General features: G+C 39.4%; 1 protein-coding gene across 1 annotated transcript in view; it reads right to left on the bottom strand.

The window, feature by feature from the left end:
- CALN1 (calneuron 1) overlaps positions 1-23831 on the bottom strand; it is a 419060-nt gene that overhangs the window by 190137 nt on the left and 205092 nt on the right. The window lies entirely within an intron of this gene.

Here is a 23831-nt window from a genome sequence, read left to right as displayed (position 1 = left end):
CTTCTCCTGGTCCTCATCCATCCTATTCTCTCGTCTACCTGATATTTTCCAATTGCTTTAGGAAAAATGCTGTCGCTACAAAGAAAACAGCCTCTCTGTCAAGACTAGTTTGGCCAGTCAACTAGAACAACACACATAAAACGGGAAGGGCAGCTGAAGGTGAAGTGCTGTTAGGCATGCACAGCAGTTCGCCCGTTCTCAGCTTTTTCTCTCCCAAAATCTAGCAGAACGTTTGCACGAGGCCCTCACTTTTATGGTGCCTCCACAGCAGCCCCAGCCAGAATATACGAGGTATGTCCTGGGGCAGAAAATCTGTCCACCTGCCACCAGCCCCTGAGGCTGTACCTGGCCTGGTCCAGTGTCCTATTGTTCATGGAGGCCTCGGAAACTCAGCCAGGTTCTCCTCCCGGAAGGCAACCTCGAGTAGTAAATACATCCCACCTGCTCTTCATGGTTATTTGTGATTCCTGAATCTGCTTGGACCCCTTGGGAATCCGTTTATATCTCCCACTTCTTTCTTCCTCAAGGGGTAAGAGCTCCCTGAGCTTACTGGGGCTTTATGAAATAGGACTTAATTTGTATCCAAAACTTCTCATTTAAAACCAAAGGGACAGACCGCAAGGGATCAATTTCCAAATATGATACATAATCCTGAGTTAATGCTCTGCAGTTACAATATTATAGATTTTAATCTTGTCCCCTATTAACCTTTGCCACTTCAGTCTGAGGGGACCAAATTTTGTAGTGTGTTTTTGTAAGGCTCCCCCTCGCCCATGACTCAGTTTCTTGAGTCCTGTTGGACACTTGGCTCAAGAAGCTTGTTGTGAAATAAAACAGAGGTGCTTCCAAGGTGAAGACCCGGTGGTGCTCACTCCAAAGGTCAAAACAGAACTAGATGGAGAAGATGGCAAAGTAGGGAGGACTAGGAATCTGTCTCCCCACCTGGGCAGCAATTGCATGGGCAGAATTTGTCCTGTGTAACTATTTTGGAACTCCAGGCTATTGAAAGCTTGCAACTTCCAGGGAAGGGCTTGGATGGTAAATTGCAGTTAATTTCCATCCATTTCAGTTCTGAGCAAAGTAGCCGCTATCCATCCCCTACTCCCAGCCCCACGGCAGGAAGTGTCCTTGGAGCAGCTTGCAGGCAGCCAGCAGGAACCAGGCTGGGCAGAAAAGCACCCTCTTCTCCAAATATAGGGGCTCTGTGCTCTGATCACAGAGCTTCAGACAAAGAGGCCGGGGCCCCTGTTGTTGCACCCCGACCCACTGCTGCAAGCCCCTCTTCTTGCAGCTGAAGTGACTTCCAGGGGATTTAAAGGGTCGGCATTATTTTCCCCCCTTTCATTTTTCTCTTTTTCCCTTTTGAAAGCCAGACATTAAAGACTAGAATATTCAAAAGCAATCACACACACAGGAGAAATTAGAAGGAGACCACACATACCTAGGAAAGGTGCCAGCTCAGAAAAGATCTGAGAAGACCTTTCATTTACACCTCGGGCTGATCACTGGCACAGAGACAGCCCAAAACAATAAAAAGAAAACAAACAAACAAGAACCCAACAATACCAAACAAAAAACCCTGGTGAAGGGAGAAAAAGCTGATTTCCAGAGGTGCCACATTATTAGATTCAAATGTCTAGTTTTCTAACAAAAAAATCACAAGATATACAAAGAAACAGCAAAGTATGACCCATTCAAAGGAAAAAAAAATAATCAACAGAAACTGTCTCCAAAAAAGACCTCACAGTGGATCTAACAGACAAGCACTTCAAAACAACTGTCTTTAACACACTTAAAGAAGTAAATGAAGACATGGAGAAAGTCAAGAAAGCAACTTATGAAGAAGATGAAATTAATCAATTCACTACAGGGGTGATTGCAGCAGATTTGAGCAGGCAAAAGAAAAAATCGGCAAACTTGAAGATAGGACAACGAAAATTATCAAGTCTCTGAAACAAGAGGGAAAAGATAAAAGAAAAGTGAACAGGACACAAGGCACCTGCAAGACATGATCATGGAGGGCAACACGCTCACTGTGGAAATCCCAGAAGGAGAAGAGAGAGAGAGAGGCACACGCAATATTTGAAGAAACAAGGGCTCAAAACTTTCCAAATTTGGTTAAAGATATTAATATAAACACCCAAGAAGCTCAATGAACTGCATCTATGATGAACTCAAAGAGATCCACAGCAAGACACATAATAACCAAACTTTTCAAAGACAAAGAGAGAAACTTGAAATGAGAGAGAAGCATCTTGTCACATATGAGATCCTCAACAGGATTATCAGATTCCCCATCAGAAACTCTGGAGGCCAGAATGCAGTGGGCTGATATATTCAAAGGGCTAAGAGGAAAAAACCTGTCAACTAAGAATGTAACATCCAGAAAAACTGTCCTTCAAGAGTGAGGAAGACATTAAAACATTCCTAGATAAATAAAATGGAGGGAGTTTGTTATCCCTAGACTTGCCCTGCAGGAGATGCTAACAGGAGTCCGTCGGGGTGAAATGGAAAGGACACTAGACAGACAGTAACTTGAGGCCACATGAATAATTAAAAATTGCAGTAAAGGTAAATACATGGACAATTACAAAAGCTAGTATTATTGTAACATTGGTGTGTAACTCTGCATTTTGTTTTCTGCATACTTTAAAAGGCTAATGCAGTTTTTAAATTATTAGTTTATGATTTTGGCTATATAATGTATAAAGATGTAATTTTGTGATATTAGCAACTGAAAGGAGTGGTGTGGAGATGTAAAAGACCAGTATTTGTGCATGTTATTGGAGTTAAACTGGTATAAATCCAAATTAGAGTGTACAACATTTGTATATTAAATGTAAGCCCCATGGTAACTACAAAGAAAATAGATACAAAATATACATAAAAAACGAGAAAGGAATTTAAACATTTCACTATAAAATATCAACTAAACATGAAAGAAGACAGTAATGCAGGAAATAAGGGACAAAAAATGATTAGGCATATAGAAAACAAATAGCAAAATGACAGAAGTGTTACTATGTACCTCCTTATCAGTCAGTCTGAAAACAGATGGAAAATTCTGACACAGGCTTCAAGGATGAACCTTGAAGACATTACGCTAAGTGAAATAAGCTAGTCACAAAAAGGCAAGCAGTGCATGATTCCATTTATATGGGGTACAAAGAGTGGTCAAAGTCATAGAGGCAGAAAGAATGGTGGTTGCCAAGGGCTGAGGGTGGGGGGGCTTGGGGAGTTATTGGGGAAGGGGTACAGTGTTTCAGTTTTGCAAGATGAGAAAAGAGTTATGGAGGTGGGTGGTGTTGATGGTTGTAAAACATTATGTATTTATTTAAAACCACTAAACTATACACTTACAATTGGTTAAGATAGTAAATTTTATCACATACACACACACACACACACACACACACACAAAACAAACTAGAAAAACTCTGAAAAGTCCTGCTTTCTTTCTACTTTCCTGTGGCTTCAAAAACCTAAATACCCAGACTACAAGTGTGGGTGTCAAACATTGCCCTGGAACGGGCGGGGAAGGGTGAAGGGGAATCATAAAAGTGTTTCTCTGTGAACATAAGAGGTAGGATTAGCACTGAATTTAGTCCCTCTTTCAACAAATATTTGCTGAGCACCTACTGTGTGCAAGGGATTGGTTAAGAACTCGGAGAATCAAATGTCAATATGCCAGGTCCCTGCCCTGACGAAACTGACCATCCCACAAGTGGGTAAAACGTGAGCACAACTACCACGTTAATGTTTCTAGATGACACAGTCAAAGAGCAGCCTTTGGTTGGTTACTTGAGAAGATGGACCAGAGAGAAGGTATAAAAGATCATGCTATGTGTTCAGAGAAGGAAAATATCACATTTGCACTCATGAACAAAAATGACACAGTCCAAGCCAGGTCTCAGAGGAGAGGCAGTGTCCCAGTGATGGGGGCAGGATCCTTCAGGGCCACCTCAATGACTGCCTGTGGCCAGTCCCCCTCTGCCAAAATGGATCTGCCAAGCTACCTGTTTTACAGGAAACCTGGCATCAGACTTGGTACCCTCACAACCTACATGCCCAGTCCACGGACACTCCTTTATTCCATCAATCAACAAATACTGTGGGACGCCTGCCATGTGTAGGGGCCTGTGCTGTAAAACAGTTGTCGATTCAATGCCACGAAAATGAACGACAGAGGCATGACTTCCAGCCACGGCTACAAGGAGACCCAGAAGAACTGATGGTGTCGTTCTAGTCCAAAAGTCTCAGCAGGCTCCAGGCCCAAGAAAAGCCAATGTTTCAGTTTGAGTCCAAAGTCAGGAAAAGACTTATGTCCCAGCTCAAGCAGTGAGGCAGGAGGAAGTTTCTCCTACTCAGGGGAAGGTCAGCCTCTCTGTTCTGCTCAGGACTTCAACTGATGCGGTGAGGCCCACCCCCGCTGGGGAGGCCAATCCATCTGCTTCGTTCGGTCTGCAATTTAACTGTGGATCTCAGCCCACAGCACCCTCACAGCAACACCTGCAGCAACGATTGACCAAATATTTCACCAAGTACCTAGGAACGCTGTGGCCCAGTCAGGTTGATACATATAACTAACTATCGCAAGCAGGGACACAGGCAAGCAGGCTGGCAGTTGAAATGCACACGCTGGAAAGCCTCACACTTCAGTTCAGCTGAAGCAAAGTTTCCATATCTTTAGCGAACTCTGGAGCTATTTCACTGTGGTTTCCTGTCTACCTGTTAAGCCTGTGCCATATTAGTCTACAGCCCACCTTGAAGGGTGATGGCTCTAGAGAAGTGCTCAGTGAACAGTGGGTGGGGAATAGTGTCCCCTCTGCAGCCCTGTGTTGGCCTGACAGCTTCGGCCCTGTGTTGCTGGGGTGACCCTGCCCAAGCCCAGCCCCGGCTCCGCCCAGCTCCGACCCTGCACCGATTTATTCAGACTCCCTGGGACACTGGTAGAGACTCACTGTCAAGTTGGATCCTTCCGTGGGATAGTTTTGATGGGCCCTAAATCTCAAGCCCCAGCCCTGCCCCCGAAGGCCTCGGGCTGTGGGAGGTGGGATTTCTACAGACAGAAACATCTGGGCCTGGGGGAGCCAAACACAGCAGGGAGAACAAACAGGAGGAGGTGAAAGGTGGAAGTGCTCAAGAATCAGAGCACAGGGCGCAGGCACTTATGGCCAAAGGAGGTTATCACACAGGATGGGGGTGTCAGGAGCGGAGGAAGGATTAAGCCCAGCAGAGATAAGGCCAATTCATTCAATCCGTTAATACCTCTTCAGCACCTGTGAAATGCCAGGCTTTGTTCTAGGCTACTATGTAAGCAAGCTCAGTGAAAACCTTCAGGGATGAAAGCTTAAGGCTAAAGACCTCACTTCAAAATGCAAAACTGCAGGAGCACTGGCACCCAAATGAACCAAAGACACTTGTTCTGAGCTGTGTCTGTCCAGCTGTCACCCACTTCTCCAGGACCACCAGGAAAACAGTACTGGGCAGCTGCCCCTCGAAAGCTATTTCACTACCCCTGGGAAAGCTCTCATCTGCAGCACTGGAATCATTCATTTCCAGATTGGTGAAGGGGGTTCAAAAAGGTCACTAGAGAGGGCCAGGATACTGGATCAGCCAAGGACAGGGACAAGTGGAGAACATGCCTCTGAGTGTCTTCAGTCCTTGTCTCTTTCCCTCCCTATTCCCAACCCCTGTCTCCCTGCAAAGGAGTCTTGCCTCCTCTGGACTAAGTCTTTAGAAATGCGTGTCGGTGTGTTTGCAAACCGGGATCTCGCACAGAGAGGCACGTGTCCAAGGGGACAGGTGACACTAGTGTAATAAGAGCACACCCATTGTGTTTGCCTTTAATGATTTTGCTCCCAGGGACAGGCAGGCAGGAAACCAAAGCGATACTTTTGCAGACTTTTCCAGCAAAACGCTTTCCTTCCTGTGCCCAGCACTTGATAATTGCCACTTACAGATTATTGGAAACCTCTAAACTCTTCCTGCCCCCTAAAATTCTTCTCACCTGTCAAGCGCTGAGAGAGCAGCACAAGCCTTCTAGACAGTTTCCAAAATGAAGTTGTGCTGGGCCCACAGGTCTATGTCTGGAAGGTACGGTTGCCATGGCAATCCCAGCTAATGAATAGGTATGTAAATGAGGGAAGAATCTATTCATCATTTGCCAGTTGTTCTAAGTGCTTGCCCTTTCAGAGGCTTGGGGAAGGAGGGGTGGGGTGTTAGAAAAGCATATGTTTAGTAAAAATTTTGGATAAATGTTTGTTTTCAGAGTTCGCCATGAGCAATGATTATTTTTGGTGGATGCTCATAAAGTGCTTTGCTCTGCAGCTACCCTGAGAAGAGAACTGAGATTAAACAAAATCACATGGCCCAATCCACCTGCATTCTGTGTCCCTCAGGGAAAACTGCAGCAAACATTCCCATCACAAGCAGTGAGCCCAGATTTTGGTCCACTTGCATAGTTTGAGTCTTAAGTAAGGCCTAAGAGACTCCCAAGCTGTCCTGGCAACAGACTAATGGTATCTGACTTCTCCCCCGATTCCTAATTAAAATGCCCATGAATATCCATAAACAGTCAAAAACTGGCAAGGGCAACTTAGACCGAACACAGGCAAAACCCAGAGCCCAGATTCACAGGCTGTCAAGCAATTCTACCGCCCTGGGGATGAACTGAGAAGGGCAGCTGTGTCCTCTGAGCAAGGCGGCCAGGCCGGGGAGGAGACTGCCCCCCTGCACCGCAGGTGGATCGTTCCCGCAGACATCGTCCGCATCACGTCGGAGACCTTGGGCAACTTACTCAGTTCTCTGAGATTCCATGCTCGCATCTGAAAATGAGAACAATAAAAGAACCTACTTCACAGGTTTCTCATGAGCTAAGATACGTAAAATGAGTATTTTCCTTCCAGACTAGAAGCTCCATAGAAGCAGGGGTTTTGTCTGTGTCATTTGCGGAGCTCTGCCAAGCACCTAGATCAGCACACGGCACATAGAGGGTGTTCGATACCTGTCTGTGGCAGGAGCGGGCTGTCTATTAATTCTGAAGGTGGGGTGCAGAGGGTGTGAGCAGGATAAGAGAGCCACTGGTGTGCTGTGCCCTGGGACATTCGACACAGGAGGAAAGATGTCAGCAGAGGGGTGATGGGAAAGGCAGGTTTCCACTCGGGCTCTGGGCAGGGAGGCACCTCGCAGCTCGTTTGCTCTGATTTGGGTAGAGAACGGGGCAGTGGAACCTGGCACAGGAGCAATCCCCACTCATATCAGCAAACCACTCGGGGCGAGTTCTGGCTCCTCCAGGGAGGAGATGAGGGCTGTTCTCAGTAGGTTGGAGAGTGCATTAGCGTGAGCCAAGCGCGATTCACATCGCCTCTGTTGGCAATTGATCAGACTGGCCCCGGCCATTCGTCCCTCATTCCAGGACCCATGTATGGCAGTGGTAAGTGTCATATCAGTAGGGTGTATGAAAAGATTTTGCTATGGGAAAAATGACCTTCAGGAGCAGCAAACTCTTCTGATCTGTAGTCAGACGTGTTATCCATTGTGACACTGGCCCCCGTTTGGACAGCATACTCTTGACACAAACTTGACTACAGAAACCACGAGAAATGTTTAGCAAGGATCTACCTTATGTTCACAGAAACTCTTAGAAAACATGAGTCAGGAAAGACAAGCCAGAAGAAAGCAGGGGAATTTCAGTTATGGTTGGGATGTAGAACGTTCCAAGAGCCGGTCCCCTCACCCTAACAGTAAGTGGGATAAGCCACAAAATCATAGTGTCTCTTCTTTTCTTTCTTTTCTTTTACTCCATCAAAGGGCGAAGGAATCAAAGAAATCTAAATGAGCAAAATTCCAGAAAGTGATGAGCACTTCCTAGGAGAAAGAGGCTCCCAGTGGGGCTTGCTTGCATGGTAGATGTGGGCTTAGGGAGGAGTCAGCCTAACACTGAACAAACTGCCGAATGTGCGCTGCTGTGACATTCAAATCTCGAGGTGCCCCAGCCGGGGAGCACTCTGTACATGCCATGACTTTAGCCCGGGACCCTAATGAGTGTGCCGGATGAAGGAGGGATAGGGCAAGAGAGCTGAGAAATCCCTCTGTGGCCCCCATGGCTGAGGCTTCCTGGCATGGCTACACCTGCTCTCCAAGGACAAGAAACAGGAGGCGTAAGGGAGCAAGAGCTCCTGAAAACCTAGAAATCCATGGTGGAACTGGACAGCAAAGACAGCTCCCCAGTGAGCTAAAAGCCAGCATGGTTCAGAAAGCACAGCAGCTCAGCTGCAAACCATAAAGACGTGCGCAGTCTTGTCACTGCTCCCATCACAGGCCCTGGGGAATAGGAAGTCCTGACACAACCCTAAAAGTCTTTGAAGTCACTGTGAACCAAAGCCAAATAAAGCTGTAACAGAGCCCCTATCCAGCTCAACTACAGATCAGATTGCATGAGACCCTGACACTAGTGCCTGGCAGGTGGGTCTTGCCATTCTGTACAGGTAAATTTTCTTTATTTCAGTCTTACAGGTTTTTTTGGTGTTTTTTTTTTCTTACACACAATGTGTGGCATTCAATCAATTATGAGAAGAAGCAGGAAAGTGACTGGTACTCAAGAGAAAATTCTACAGAAGCAGACTTAAGAGATAGCCCAGATGTTGTAATTATCAGACTTTAAAATAATTATGATAATCATGCTAAAAGATCTAGTGGCAAAAATAGAAAATATGAACAAATGGGAGATTTCAGCAGAGAGATGGAAATTATAAAAAAAGAAATAAATGAAAATGTTCGGAATAAAAATATATAGAAATGAAGAACTCATTAGAGAGACTTAAAAACAGACTGGACATGGCAAATAAAAGGTCAGCCAATAAAAATTATCCATTGAAACATAAAAAAGTAAAAGCAAGTGAGGAAAAAAACCAGAACACAGCATTTCAGATCTGAGGGCCAATATCAGATGGTCTGACAAATACGTAACTGAGGGCCAGAAGAAGACGAGAGGGAATAAGAAAGAAGAAATATTTGAAGAGATAATGGCTGAGGATTTTCCAAAATTAATGAAAGAAATCAACCAACAGATCCAACAAGCTTGGATCAAGCATAATGAATGCAAAGAAAACCATACCTAGGCATAGCACAAACTGCCAAACCTACAAAAAAAATCTTAAAAATACTTAGTGGAAAAGACACAGTACACTACAAAAAGTTGCTACTTTAAAAATATTTATAGATGTCTCATCAGAATCTATGAAGGCCAGAAGATGAGATAATATATTTAAAGTACCCAAAGAAAAAAATGTTAACTTAAGAATCTTCCATCCTTACATATCCTTCAAAAATGAAGGCAAAATAAAGACATTTTCTTCAAGGAGATACCTGTACACCAATGTCAACTGCAGAGTTATTCACAATAGCCAAAAGGTAGAAATAAAACAAGTGTCCACCAACAGATGAATGGACAAACAATATGTGATATAAACATACAATGGAATGTTATTCAACCATAGAAAGGAAAAAAGTTATGATGCTTGCTACAACATGGATTATCCTTGAGAACATTATGCTAAGTAAAATAAGCCACCCACAAAAGGACAAATATTGTATGACTACATTTATATGAAATATTTAGAATAGGCAAATCCATAGAGACAGATGAGAGGTTACCAGGGGCTGGTAGAATGAAGGCATGGGGAGTTATTGCTGAATGGCTACACAGAGTTTCTGTTTGGGGGGATAAAAAGCTTTGGAAATAGATAGTGGCGATGGTTGCTCAACACTGTGAATGTAATTAATGTCACTTAATTGTACATTTAAAAATTGTTAAAATACAAAATTTTGTTTCATATATTGTACCACAATGAAAATACAAAAATAATTTTTAAAGAAACACATTTCTGTCAGTTAAAAGCCCAGAGTATCCTCTCTCCAGTAGAATTGCAGTAAAAGAAATGCTAAAACAAGATCTTTAGGTTGAAGGCAATTGAAACCAGATGCAAGTCCATATCAGCTGTTTAAAACAAAAATAATATCATTAAGTTGTAGGGTTTATAGTATATGGAGAAGTAAAATGTATGACAACATATATTTATATATTGACAGTATATATGATGTAAGATTCTTAGATTGTTCATGAAGTAGCATAAGATTATTTGAAGCAAAACTGATAAGTTCAAGATGTATATTGTACTCTCTAGAGAAACCACTAAATGCTTATGCACAAAGCAATATAGCTAATAGGAGGGACAAAATGAAATACTCAAACACACTAATTTTACCCAAAAGGTGGCAGAAAAGGAGGAATGGAGGAACACAGAATAGATGGTTCTAACAGAAAACATGTATCAATGGCAGACTTAAATCCAATCCTATCAATAATTTCATACATTATAAATGGACACTATTTTAAAAAGAGTTGGCTGACTGGTTCAGTCTAAAAGGAAAGACCCAACTATATGCAGCTTCCAATAAACAGACTTGAAATACAAACACAGAAACAAATTGAAAGTAAAACAGTTTAAAAAAGTAAACCATGCACACCCTAAGCAGTATATGTTTTGTGACTATATTTATATCATACAAAGTAGGCTTTCAAGACAAAGAGTATCAGAGAGAAGAGAGATATTTCATAATGATAAAAGTATCAATTCATAAAGAAAACATAACAATTTAAATGTGTGTGACTACAAACAGAATATCAAAATACATGAAACAACAGTTGCAGAACTAAAGGGAGAAATAGACAAACCCACATAGTTGGAGAATTTAACACCTCCTGAAAGTAACTGGTAGGAGAAGAAAAAAAATTCAATAAAGATATAGAGTATATGAACATCACTATCAATCAGCTTGGCCTAATTAACATTTACAGAATACCATACTCAAGTAATGCAAAATCCACATTCTTTACAAGTGCGTAAGAAACCAACATAGATCATATTCTGGGCCATAAAACAAGAGTTAGTATGTTTCAAAATATCCAACTCATACAGGGAATGTTTTCTGATGGCAATGGTAACAACAGTTATCCAGGTGATATTTAATGATGACAATAAAGTATCAGGAAAATATTCTATTATATAGAAACTAAGCATGATGCCTAACCAGCCTATAAGTCAAAAAGAAAGAAAAACATAAGTGGGAAATTAGAAAATATTTCAAACTGAATGATTACATAAAATATCATATGAATATTTGATAGAGTGAGACAGAGTATTTGACAGAGTGAGAAACACCTCGAATATCTGGATAAGAGAATGTAGTGTCTCTTATCACCCTAGAAAAGCAAGCAAGGTCTCCCTCTCTCTCCACAGTCCATCTCTGCTGGGGCGCACACACCCATACTGATCATTACAAGGGTGCTATCAGAAGAGATGAGGGAGAAGAGGTGAGGACATTGCAAAATTTCAAATACTCTGCAGAGGCAAATAATTGTCATCATTGCTGTCATTCATGTTGCTACCATATTCCAGGGTTTGTCACTTCTGGGCAGCAGCAGGGTAGAGTGGGAGTTCTACCCTGTTTTCTGGGCATTGAAGCCAAAAAGACTAGAGGTGGCTTATTTATTTACTGTCTTGGCCCCATTATTTACTGTGGCTTCTTGGCCAAGGCACAAACAAATCTGACTCTTAGCCTCCTCATCTGTAAAATGGGTATATGCCTCCTTCATTAACGTGAAGGAAGTCTCCAATCACGGTTGGACTGCCTCACCCCTTCTTCTATTCAGACTAGGTCAAATTCTCTGAATGTGTAATACAATTTACTATGATTTTTAAAAAGGATTTATGGAACGTGACTAAACCTTTAAACACTTATATTAGGAAAGAGAAAAGGTTTAAAATCAATGTCTTACGTTCCACTTTAACAAGTTAGAAAAAGAAAAGCAAATTAAACCAATAATTTAAAGAAAATGATATAAAAATAAAAGCATATATCAATGAAATAAACAATAGAAAAACAATAGAGAAACCAATGAAATAATAAATATATAAATAATAGATAAATAAACAATAGGGAAACAATGAGGTTATCAAAGTTAATTTTTTTTCAAAAATGTTCCAGAGAATTGACAATCCTCTAATAAGGCTGATGAAGGAAAACCAGAGTGAAAACAACTAACAGTAGTAGGAATGAAAGAGCCTGTGGATATTAAAAGGATGATTAGGCAGGTGACAGCAAAAAAAATTTATGTCAAAAAAATTTGATGACTTACATTTTAAAATGAATAAATTTCTTGAACTGTGAAAGTGACAAGGCAATGCAAGAAAAAAATGGCAAATCTAAATAGCTCTGTGATTTCAAAGTACTTCACATTGAAAAGGCCTCCAGAGAGAGGGGTGAATAAGTACATGATAAAGCAAAAATAATATTGTAAAATCAACGTGAGGAGTACCTGGGCGTTCACTACCATTTATTCAACATTTCTGCATGACTGAAAAGTTTTATAGTATAATTTGAGGAAATAATCCTTCTAACAAAGAAAATTATCGGTCTAAATGGCTTCAAATAAACATTTAAGGAAGAAAAATATGAATTTTAAGCAAACTCTTTCAAAATATAGAGGAGAAAAAAATACTTCCCAACTCATTTTATAAGGCCAGCTAAACGGACACTGAAACTTGACAAGGACACTATAAGAAAAGAAAATTACAGACCAACATACCTCATAAAACATAGATGCAAAAATCTTTATCAAAATACTAGCAAATCAAATCCAGCAGTGTCTGAAAAAGAAAACCCATCATGACTAAGTGTGGTATATTCTAGGAATATAAAGTTGGTTTGAAAATGTCAATGTAATTTACTACATTAACAGAATAAAAAAAAAGGATCGTTTTGATAGCTGCAGAAAAAGCATTTGACAAAAGTCAACACCTGTTCAAGATAAAAAAGCTCAGCAATTTGGAACAGAGGGAATTTAGTCTGATAAAACCATGAAACAAAAAGCTTACAGCTAACTTCATACTAAGTGGTGAAAGAGTTACCCTAAGATCAAGAAAGAAACAAAAAATATCCCCTCTTATCACTTCAATCAATCCTAGCTGATAGAATAAGGCAAGAAAAGAAATATACAAGACATAAAAATTAGAAAGGAAGAATTAAAAATGCTATTTACACAGACAACATCTTTAAGTATGTAGAAAATCTTATGGGAGCTATTAAACACTACTTGGACTAGCAAGATAACAGAATCTAAAATCAAGTTTAAAAACAACTGTATTTCTACATACTAGTAGCAAATGATCTGAAAAGTGAAATTTAAAAACAATACAGGCCGGGCGCGGTGACTCACGCCTGTAATCCTAGCACTCTGGGAGGCCGAGGTGGGCGGATCCTTTGAGCTCAGGAGTTCGAGACCAGCCTGAGCAAGAGCGAGACCCCACCTCTACTAAAAATAGAAAGAAATTATATGGACAGCTAAAAATATATATAGAAAAAATTAGCCGGGCATGGTGGCGCATGCCTGTAGTCCCAGCTACTCGGGAGGCTGAGGCAGGAGGATCGCTTGAGCTCAGGAGTTTGAGGTTGCTGTGAGCTAGGCTGACGCCACGGCACTCACTCTAGCCCAGGCAACAGAGTGAGACTCTGTCTCAAAAAAAAAAAAAAAAAAACAAAACAATACAATTTACAATGAATGGCATTAAAAATCAAGTCTCTAAGAATAAATCTAATGAAAGATGTGTAAATAATCTGCAAAGAAAAAATAAAAAACGTTGTTGAGAGAGTTTCAATAAACCTAAAGAAATGGAGGTTGGAAGACTTACTACTATCAGTATTCCATTCTACTAACATTTATCTATAGATTTAATGCACATGGGATCCAAACCCAGGGAGTTCTGTTGATGAAATTTACAAGGTGATTTTACAGTCCATGTGGAACTGCAAAGGGCCTAGGAGAACTGCAACAATTCTGAAAAAGAGGAATACAGTTTCAGGACCTGCACTGCCTGATTTCAGGGTTTAACATAAACCTATTATAATCAGGACAGTACAGTGTTAAGTGTACAAAATAGAGCAAATAGATTCAAAAATAGAATAGAGAATCCAAAAACAGACTGCCACAATTCAGGCCAATCGATGTCCGATCAAGGTTCTTAATCGATTCAATGAGGGGAAAAAAGGTGTTTTAACAAATTGTTCTTAGAATAACTAAAGACTTGTACAGAGAAAACCAAACCTCAACTTCTACCATACTCCATATATAAAAACTACTTTCACATAGATCCCAGATGTAAATGTAAATGCTAGAACCATAAATCTTCTAGAAGAAAATGTAGTAAAATATTTTTTATAACATTGATGCAGGCAGAAATTTTTTGACAGCACTGAACATGAAAGGAAAACAGTGATAAATTTGATGTAATCCAAGTTTAAAATGTCTGCTGATGGAAAGACACTGTACTATCCTCCTTATCTGCGGTTTCATTTTGCACGGTTTCAGTTACCTATGGTCAACTCCAGCCCAAAAATATTAAATGGAAAATTCCAGAAATAAAGGATTCAAAAGTTTTCAGTTGTGTGCCATTCTGAGTAGTGTGATGAACTCTCATGCAGTCCTGCTCCATCCCACCAGGGACGTGAATCAGCCCTTTGTCTATGTCTCTGTGCTGCACGTTGGTCATGGATGTCATCTGCTCCTGATGGTGTCAAAGGCCAATGATCAGGACCACCCAAAGCAGATGACCCTCCTCCTGACTTACAGTCAGGTCAGTAGTAGCCTAACTCTACATCACAATGCCTCTGTCACTCACCTCACTTCGTCATATAGGAACTTTATCATCTCACATCATCACAAGAAGAACAAGGGTGAGTACAGTAAGATATTTTGAGAGAGAGATACCACATTCACAAACCACATTCAAGTAAATTGTTATAATTATTCTATTTTATCAACAGTTATTGCTGTTAATCTCTTACTGTGCCTAATTTATAAATTAAACTTTATCATAGGTATGTACGTATAAGAAAAAGCATAGTATATACAGGGCTTGGTATTATCTGCAGTTTCAGGCATCCACTAGGGGTCTTGGAACACATCCCCTGCAGATAAGGGGGGTGTACTGTATAGAGAAATGAATATGTAAGCCACAGAGTGGAAAAATCTCTTTGTCAAGGAACTAATTTGGGTAATAGAAATAAATGTTCTGTATTTTACACTAGGGTATGAGTTACACTTCTGTATATAATTGTCAGAACTCATCAAACTGAACACTCAAGAACTGTATATTTTACAGTATTTGTATTATGTCTTAATTAAAAGTAAAAATCAGGTGGTGCAGGCTGAGATGAAAAGGAAGCAGAAGAAAATAAGAAAAAATACAACAAAACTAAAAAAACTAATAGCATAATTAAAATCTTCAATGTAAATCCTCCCTCCAAAAACCTGAACTATTAATGCTACTAATCAAGACAGTGATATGATTCTCTGAATAAAAATATATCTATAGGGAAAATCATCTGGAAATCAAATTAAGAAAAAAGAGATAAAACAAAAATACATAAAATTAGAAATGACAAAGATGATATATTTATAGAATGAAAGGACATTAAAATATAAAAGAATGACAAATATACATATATGTTAATACCTTTGAAATCAAAAAGAAATGGATGATTTCTGGAACAAATAGATAATCAAATTCACTAAAGAAAATGATCACTTGAATAGTAAACATGATATAAACTAAATACTGTTTAAAAAATTACCCCAAACTCTTTCCTGTTTTATGTGATGTTCCAAGAATATGTTTAAATATTCAAAAATGTTAATTATATGATCTCTTCCAGTGCACAAAAAGATAGAAACATATCAAATAACCTATAAATTTAGCATAACCTTGGTATTAAAAACCTGCAAATGGAAAAGGCAATGGCTCAATTATTTTTATGGATATATTTGCAAAACCTATATAAAAAATAAAATAATAGTCAAACACAACAGGATATGGAGCGAGAAACTCACCTTAACTAAGGAGACATAATCCTTGAACTGCAGGAGGTTTTTTTAATTTTAGTTAATACAGTTAAATAATACACATTATCAACAAATAAAATAATAAAAACTATGTGATTATCTCAACAGGTACCAAAAAGGTACTAAAAAACCATTATTGATTTAAAAGCAAAAAAGTTTTTAACAAAGAATAGGATATTACCTTAACCATAATAATGTCTATTTCAAACAGCAAACAATGCCATTCTCAAATTTAAACTCAAACTCTGGGGACATTTCCATTAAAGTCAGAAACAAAAGAGTGTCTGAAATTACCATCATTACATAATTTTGATCTAAAAGTTCTACCCGCCAAAATAAGGCAGAAATGAAAAATAAGAGAGACCCTACATAGCAATAGACCCAGAAACTTCAGCGAGCATTTTGAACATGGATCCCATGCACACCAAAACTACAAGAGACACCTATTCAGCTTCTTCTTCAATATTCCTGGGATGCTGAGTAAATTACCCATTTAAAATAACTTCACTCCATCCATTCTTGCTTGGACTGGAAAGGGATTAAACTGATGTCCCAAGTCCATCTCTGCCAAAGCCTGGCCTCACCTGACCTAAGCTGGCACTAGACAGGTTGGATCTGCCTCTACTAGGAAAACCAAAAGACCCATGAAAAGATTTCACAAGTCAAAAGCCACCACCAGTTGTCTGAGGACTCAGTGAAGGTTTGGCAGTAAGGATGATCTACCAAAGAATGTTAGAAGAGCATCTGGTTTATGTCCTCAACAACACTGAGAAGACATCACATCAACCAAGTTAGAAAAGTGATGAGAAAGAACTGCACAGAGATGAGGAAGCTTTGTTATAGAAATGAAATCCAGTCTTCAGTAGACCCGTCACTAGAAAACCTCAAAGTAGTGAAGCAGAAAATATATATGAGAAAGAGAGAAGGCTAAGGCAGAAGATGGAGAAAGAACAGCCCAGGATCTAACCTACATACAAGACTACACAGAGAGGTTGAAATATATGGTGCAAAAGAAGGAAACAAAAAAGTGTGGAAGAAATGTTTTCTAGGAAGAAAACTCAGTCTTAAACTTGAAAGCGTGAATCATGTTCCAAGTAACCATAGCAATGACAGTCGTAACACCTAGAACACCTAGCACCACAACTACAGCAACACAGAAGAGACTACAGACTGGTGAGATTTTCAAACTTCCTAAATAATGATTACATCCTAAAAAATTAGATTATTCACAAGAAAAAAAAAGTAGGTTATCACGAACTTAACATTAAACTCCCAAAATAATGGTGTACCAGTCACAGACCTTTAAAAGAAAAAGGCTGTAGCCCAAGAATTTTATATTTAATCCAGTTGTTGTGTATGTGTAAGTACTGATGAGGGGATATTGTCAGAGTTACAATACTAAGAATGTTAAAGATTGAGGTCAACCTCCTGGGGAAAAAAAAAAAACAACAATGAAATTTTGGAAATTTTATGCCAGAACAATTGTATATTAATTAAAGATAAGAAACAGAAAATGAGTTAAATATGGCTGGGTGTAAGTGCTAAAGACAGTTAAGTGTGCGGGCAAAATATGTATTTCAAATATGGTTATAAAATTTGATCAGGTCTCATTTATTTATTTTTGTTGTTGCTGTGATTGCCTTTGGGGTCTTCTTCATAAATTCTTTGCCTAGGCCAATGTCTATGAGAGTTTTTCCAACAAGAAATTCTAGAATTTCTTCTAGAATTCTTATAGTTTCATGCCTCAGATTTAAGTCTGTTATCCACCATGAGTTGATTTTTGTGAAATCTGAAAGGTATAGATCTTGTTTCAGCCTCCTGCTGTGCGGCTATCCAATTTTCCCAGCACCATTTATTGAATAAGGATTCTTTACCCCAGTGTATGTTTTTGTCTGCTTTGTCAAAGATTAGATGGCTATACGAGGATGGTTTTATATCTATGTTCTCAGTTCTGTTCCATTGGTCTATGTCTCCATTCTTGTGCCAGTACCATGCTGTTTTAGTTACTATAGCCTTGTAGTATATTTTGAAGTCTGGTAAATTGATGCCTCCCAATTTGTTCTTTTTGCTTATGATTGCTTTTTTTTATCCCTGTAATGTGCTGAAATAAAAAAAATTTTTTTAAAAAGAGTAATCAATCATTTTGTCAGGTTAACTGACCTAATGAAGACAGTTGACATCAATTAAATAAGCAATTGGAAAGAAGCACAAAATCAACATAGTGACTTTCAGTTGGTTGACCTCTGAAAAACTGTTCATGGACATTGGCCAGTTGAAAGACACTAGCCAGCGTGTATGTGCATGCATTATTCATATGTATCATTCATTATATATAGTACATGGCACATGTATGGCCTAGATTTTTCTGGTTTGCTAACTATTCTGTCTCCATAAATAAACTCCTGATTGTCAAGCCAAAACAAAAAAAAATTTGGTTATATAATTGATATCTTTAAAATTGAAAATAATAAAAATTATTTTAAAAGGAGGGGAAAATAATATAAATTGTAAAAAAACATAAAAAATTAACAAAGAATAGAAATGGGAAGGAGAGAACATTTAACTTCTCATCTTCCATAGAGAGTATAATTAATTTGCAAGTGATGTTAGCTGTTGGAGGTAAGTTCACACAAACATTATGGCCATCACTAGAGAGAGTAAAAGTAAGATATCTAACTTCCAAACACCTGAGAGGATAATATTTAAAGTCAAACAATACTATAGTCATAAAAGAAGAAGAATTTAATAGTAAGTACACATGACAGCCAGCACAAAACAAAATGACAGAATGAAGACTCAATCTAAATGTTCTGAAATAAATATAAATAGGCATAAATAGGCTAAGCTTACCAATAAGAAGGCTCTCTGAGTAATTAAAAACGAAAACATAATGATATAGATTGTGTAAGTTTCCCCCTAACAAAGTCACAGAAAAGGGTGGTGCATTGAGCGCCGTGTTCCTGGAAGGAGAAGAAACCGAACAATTGTGCAGGGGCCTGGTGACCACTGCACGCAACAATACATGCTATGCAAACACAAGCAAAAAGGTTATGTGGCAAAAATCAACAGAAATCAAAAGCATTTAAAGAACATTTACATTGGTAAAAGGTAAAATCCACCATGAGGGCAGACAGAGCATCAAAAATTAAAATAAAAACTGGTGAAGTAAACTTAGGAAGCAACATAACATTATGTGGGAGACTTCAACACATCACGGTAATTCATCTTGGACAAAATAACCAAAAATAGCAGTGGAGGGGACATAGTTACTGTGAAGATAACTTCTATGCATATATAAAAACCTTATACCATAGAGGCAGTACCTTCATAAAAGTGCATCTCATTCTTGCTTATAAGAAAATCTTAGCAAATAGCAAGTCATACTTACTTTCCACAATGCAATGAAAATAGAATATTGAAATGTAAACTAGAACTTGAAAAATCCTAGTGACTCAGAATTATAAAATACTTTCCTATAAAATTTGTAGAGTAGCAGAGGGAATTTTTAAAAACTACAATAAAATATTGTAAAGAAAACAATCAAAACTGTCAAAAGCTGGGAGATATTACTGAAGCTCTTCTCAGTGGCCAATTTTTCACCCTAGTTGCCTTAATTATTAAATAATGAAGAATTAAAATAAGTAATCTACTGAAGCAGCTAGAAATGGACAACAAATAAGCAAAACAAAAACAGAAAAACAAACAAAAAAAATCAATTCCCTACAATTAAGAAAAATGAAGCCAGGCGCATTGGTTCATGCCTGTAATCTCAGCACTTTGGGAGGCTGAGACAGGAGGATCACTTGAAGCTAGGAGTTCAAAACCAGCCTGAGCAACATAGCGAGACCTAGTCTTTACAAAAAACAAGAAAAATTAGGTGGTGCATGTCTACAGTCCCAGCTAATCGGGAGGCTGGGGCAGGAAAACTACTTGAGCCCAGGAGTTCCAGGTTGCAGTGAGCTATGATCGCACCACTGCACTCCAGCCCGGGTGACGGAGTGAGACCCTATCTCTAAAAAAAGAAAAGAAGAGAGAGAGGGAGAAATGAAGATGAAAATACAACAGTAAAAGTTTCCCTTATTTCTGGGCATGTAGGTTAGGGTCCCAAACTCCAAAACCTATGGAGACCAAGCCAGCTCATCAAAAGCAAAGCAGACAGGTTTAAAACAATAATAAACAGTGGAGACTATGCCATACGCCCTACCTAGCAGGGATAGCTACTACTCAACTCCACTAAATTATTGCAACAAAGGAATGCAGGTCTAATCTTGCCAAATTCTCCAATATTTTAACAGGAGAGAAAAATGTGGATTTTTAATGTGAGATTTTCTGCTTTATAAAATGGCATATGGGCCAAATAAAACATGGCTAGGAGCTGTACTTGGCTGGTAGGCTGCAAGTATGTGACTTCTGATTTAGACTATTGACTTCAGCTTGAATCAATCTCAATAATTTATATTTTTCCAGAAAAAAAACTATCCATTTCACATAGATATTCAAATGCATTAACATGAAACTGTATCAAGTATTCTTTTTAAAAATCTCCCACATTTATTTTTCATATCTAGTTTATTTCAGTGATAACACATTCATTCTTAATTAAATATGCTATCTTTGTCAATTTATTGCTTTTCTTTTGCAAAGAATCAGCACTTGAATCTGTTCATTAGATTGAGAGGTTTTGGGTTTTTAATTTTTAAATTTCTAAGTGGGTGGGATTCTTATTCAAACTTTGTTATTAATTTCTGGTTTATTGCATTATAGACAAAGAATGTGCCTATAATTTTTGTCCTTTGGAGTTTAATTAGGTTGCCTTTGTGGCCTGATACATAGACATGTTTTTGTGAATTTCTAGAATTGCTTAAAAAAAAAGCTACTCTCTTTTTAAGGGTACAAAATTTATATCACTCTCTCACACACACACACACATTCGATGTCATTCAAATTGTTACTTAGTTTTACTTACTTGACCAATCTGAAAGGAATTTCCAAAATCTCCCATAATAATTGTTTTGCCCTATGCATTATATTGCTAAAGATTCCTCCTGAGATAAAAATTTTGCAATGAATATGGCATTCTAATAAAAAAAGAAAAAGCCTAAAATCCTAAAGTCCTCATTAGTGGTGTTCACCACATATTTCCTTTCTGAGCACATAGATGGATTGTACTTTCCAACACCCTTTGATATCAGGCATAACCACGTGACTTGCTTTAGCCAATGAAATGTGTATAGAAGTGACAAAACTTCCAGAATCACTGTGTGATTCACCTGGTCTCTTTCCCTTCCCATAGCTCCCATAGAGGCACATACAGGCTGGAGCCTCTTCCTACCAGGCCTCCAGAGTTAGGAAGACACAGAGAAAAGACTCAGCCAACCCATAATACACAGACAGCACGAGTTAGAAATTCAATTTTGTGCTTTTAAGCCACTGATATTTGGGGGTATTATTTATTACTGCAGCATGACTCAGCCTATCCTTACTAAAACAGATCTAAAAAGAAAGTAGGCAATCCACAAAAGGAAAAAAAATGAGCATATAAAATCACTCAATATATAAAAAATTCTTCCTCACACTTATAAGTTAAAGCAAAATAAGTCCCAACTTTTCACCAATCATATTAACAATGATTTTTGAAATAATTATGTTCAATACTGGTCAGGGTGTTCTAAGACAGGCACTTTTATACATTCCTTTTGGTAAACCTTGCCTGAGAAAAATGTCATTTATGATGAAGAATTTTGCAGTTTCGTATCTTTCACATAGTGATCTCCCTTCTAGAAAGCCAGCATGGTTTCTGCATTCACGATGGTACAGTATGTGGTACCAGAGAGAAAACAAACTTCCTAAATGTGGTTCCAAGACAGGCCTGTGTATCTCTAATCTTAAATGAAGTGCTAACCTCCTTGCCAGTGGAATACGGGATTCTGGTATCTATGGCAGGCACCGGCATCATGATTAGTTAAATGTCATCTGTGGTTTCTTGGAATAAAATAATTATTGAAAGCAAGGCTTTCGAAGACCCAAGTGTCTCCTACCATTGACCTTTATGATAGCAATGATGCGAAGGACTGTGGGGTGAGTTGTCTGCTTCCGAACGCCCTTGAAAGAAAAAGCAAGCTCAGGCCATTAAATTCTCAGCTTGAGTCACAGTCAGAGAGCTAGAGTTCTTCCATGATGGCCCTAAAATAGTCACTGATTTCTTATAACTGCAAGGAAGACCCCAAATTTAATTGTGTGGTCTATAGAATTATAAGTTGAAATCAGACTCATCAGGTCTCCTATGTGAAATTCCAGGTCCTGATTGGAAAGGAGTGAGACCTCAGACTTGGAGTAGGGATATTTAGGTGGATTTAGAAAACTAAGTCATCCCCAGGGATCCCCGATGTCCCAATAGCTCCCTGCAGTCAGACGAGATAAAGTCAAAGACCTCGAAGACCTGTCATAGACACAGTTGTCTTGAAAGGGGATGCTTGTTTCTCCAAGATCTGTTCCCACCAAGTTTCACTGTCTCTAACGCCACGACTGGAATCAGATCAGCACATCCCAGGAGAAGTTCCAGGTCTGACAGGAGAGAACACAGAGTTGCAAGATGTAGCTCATTTACATCAGCATAAACCTGGGGGACAGGTGTGACAATGGACCCCGGGGTGCTCAACCAGGGAAGACAGCCTGTGACACTGGACACGGCCGTGCTTGCTGACACAGGTGCGCATACCAGAAACTCTGTTTCTAGCATGTTGGCTGGAGTAGCTGGAAGTGACTCGGTCTATTCAGTCCCTGGCTGGAACGTGAGTCCAGTGTGGCAAGCTGGCAGTGGACGGAGAGGGCAGGCTTTCCCTGGCACGCTGCAGAGCAAGGAACTGCTCAGGGAGACGGGCGTGTTGGAGTGGTTTGTCACGAACATCCACCATCACTACATATCCCAGGAAGACCTCAAGGGCTCCCCCTTCACCAGAACAATGAGAAAGCCAGAGACGCCGTCCTCAGTTCACGCATCCCGCGCTCACACGGGGATGATCCGGAGCGCGGCGGCGGCCTCTCGCCCAACCAGAGCCGACCTCAGGAGAACCCATGTTTCTGGACATGTATTGGCAACAGTAACTGGGAACGCAAACATTCACATACAGGTTTGAAATACCAAGGTATTCACGCCCCAGGAGTGTGTGTGTGTGTGTGTGTGTGTGTTCAGTTACTGCCTTAATGCCCTGTTGTCACCGTAAGTGACCTATATCCACTAAAATCATAGAAAGAATAATACATCTACAAGACAAGTGGCTAAGATCTCAGACCCATATGGCTCTTACTAGTAGCATGACCCGTGCAAGTTATTTGAAACCTCTGTACTTCACTTTTCTCATCCATGAAATGACGTTCATAATAGTTAGCACCTAACTCTATTGTGAGGACTAATAAATCAGCAAATAACGTTTTTAGAACAGTGTTTTGCCCATGTTGGATACTCTGTCTGTATTAGCTAGTATTATTGTCACCCAGTGTTATTACTGGGGGCATGGCGAGCATTGCACAAATGTTTTTTATCATTAATTACCCAGTTAAAACTTACCACAGTCAGACGGCAAAACATCCAGCAATAACTCACTAACAGAATGAAATACAAAATAGTTTAACACTAATCAGGCTTATTCACAAACACAAGCATTTGGAGACACATTTTCCTTGCATTGTTCTCCACCAAAACTTGTGACTTTGTGAATTACTTTGAGTTTTTAAACTTACAAAGCCCCACGCACCACGCGACTGGCAGGAGATTGGGGGGGCCTTCGCTCCACTGGAAAGACCCTCAAAGGAGGAAACGTAATTGGGTTCACTTTCCATTTCTCCAAGTGTGCCCTGGACTCGGGCT

This window comes from Eulemur rufifrons, chromosome 14 (assembly GCF_041146395.1).
Source record: "Eulemur rufifrons isolate Redbay chromosome 14, OSU_ERuf_1, whole genome shotgun sequence".
NCBI lineage: Eukaryota > Metazoa > Chordata > Mammalia > Primates > Lemuridae > Eulemur > Eulemur rufifrons.
This window is presented reverse-complemented; position numbering and strand designations above follow the sequence as displayed.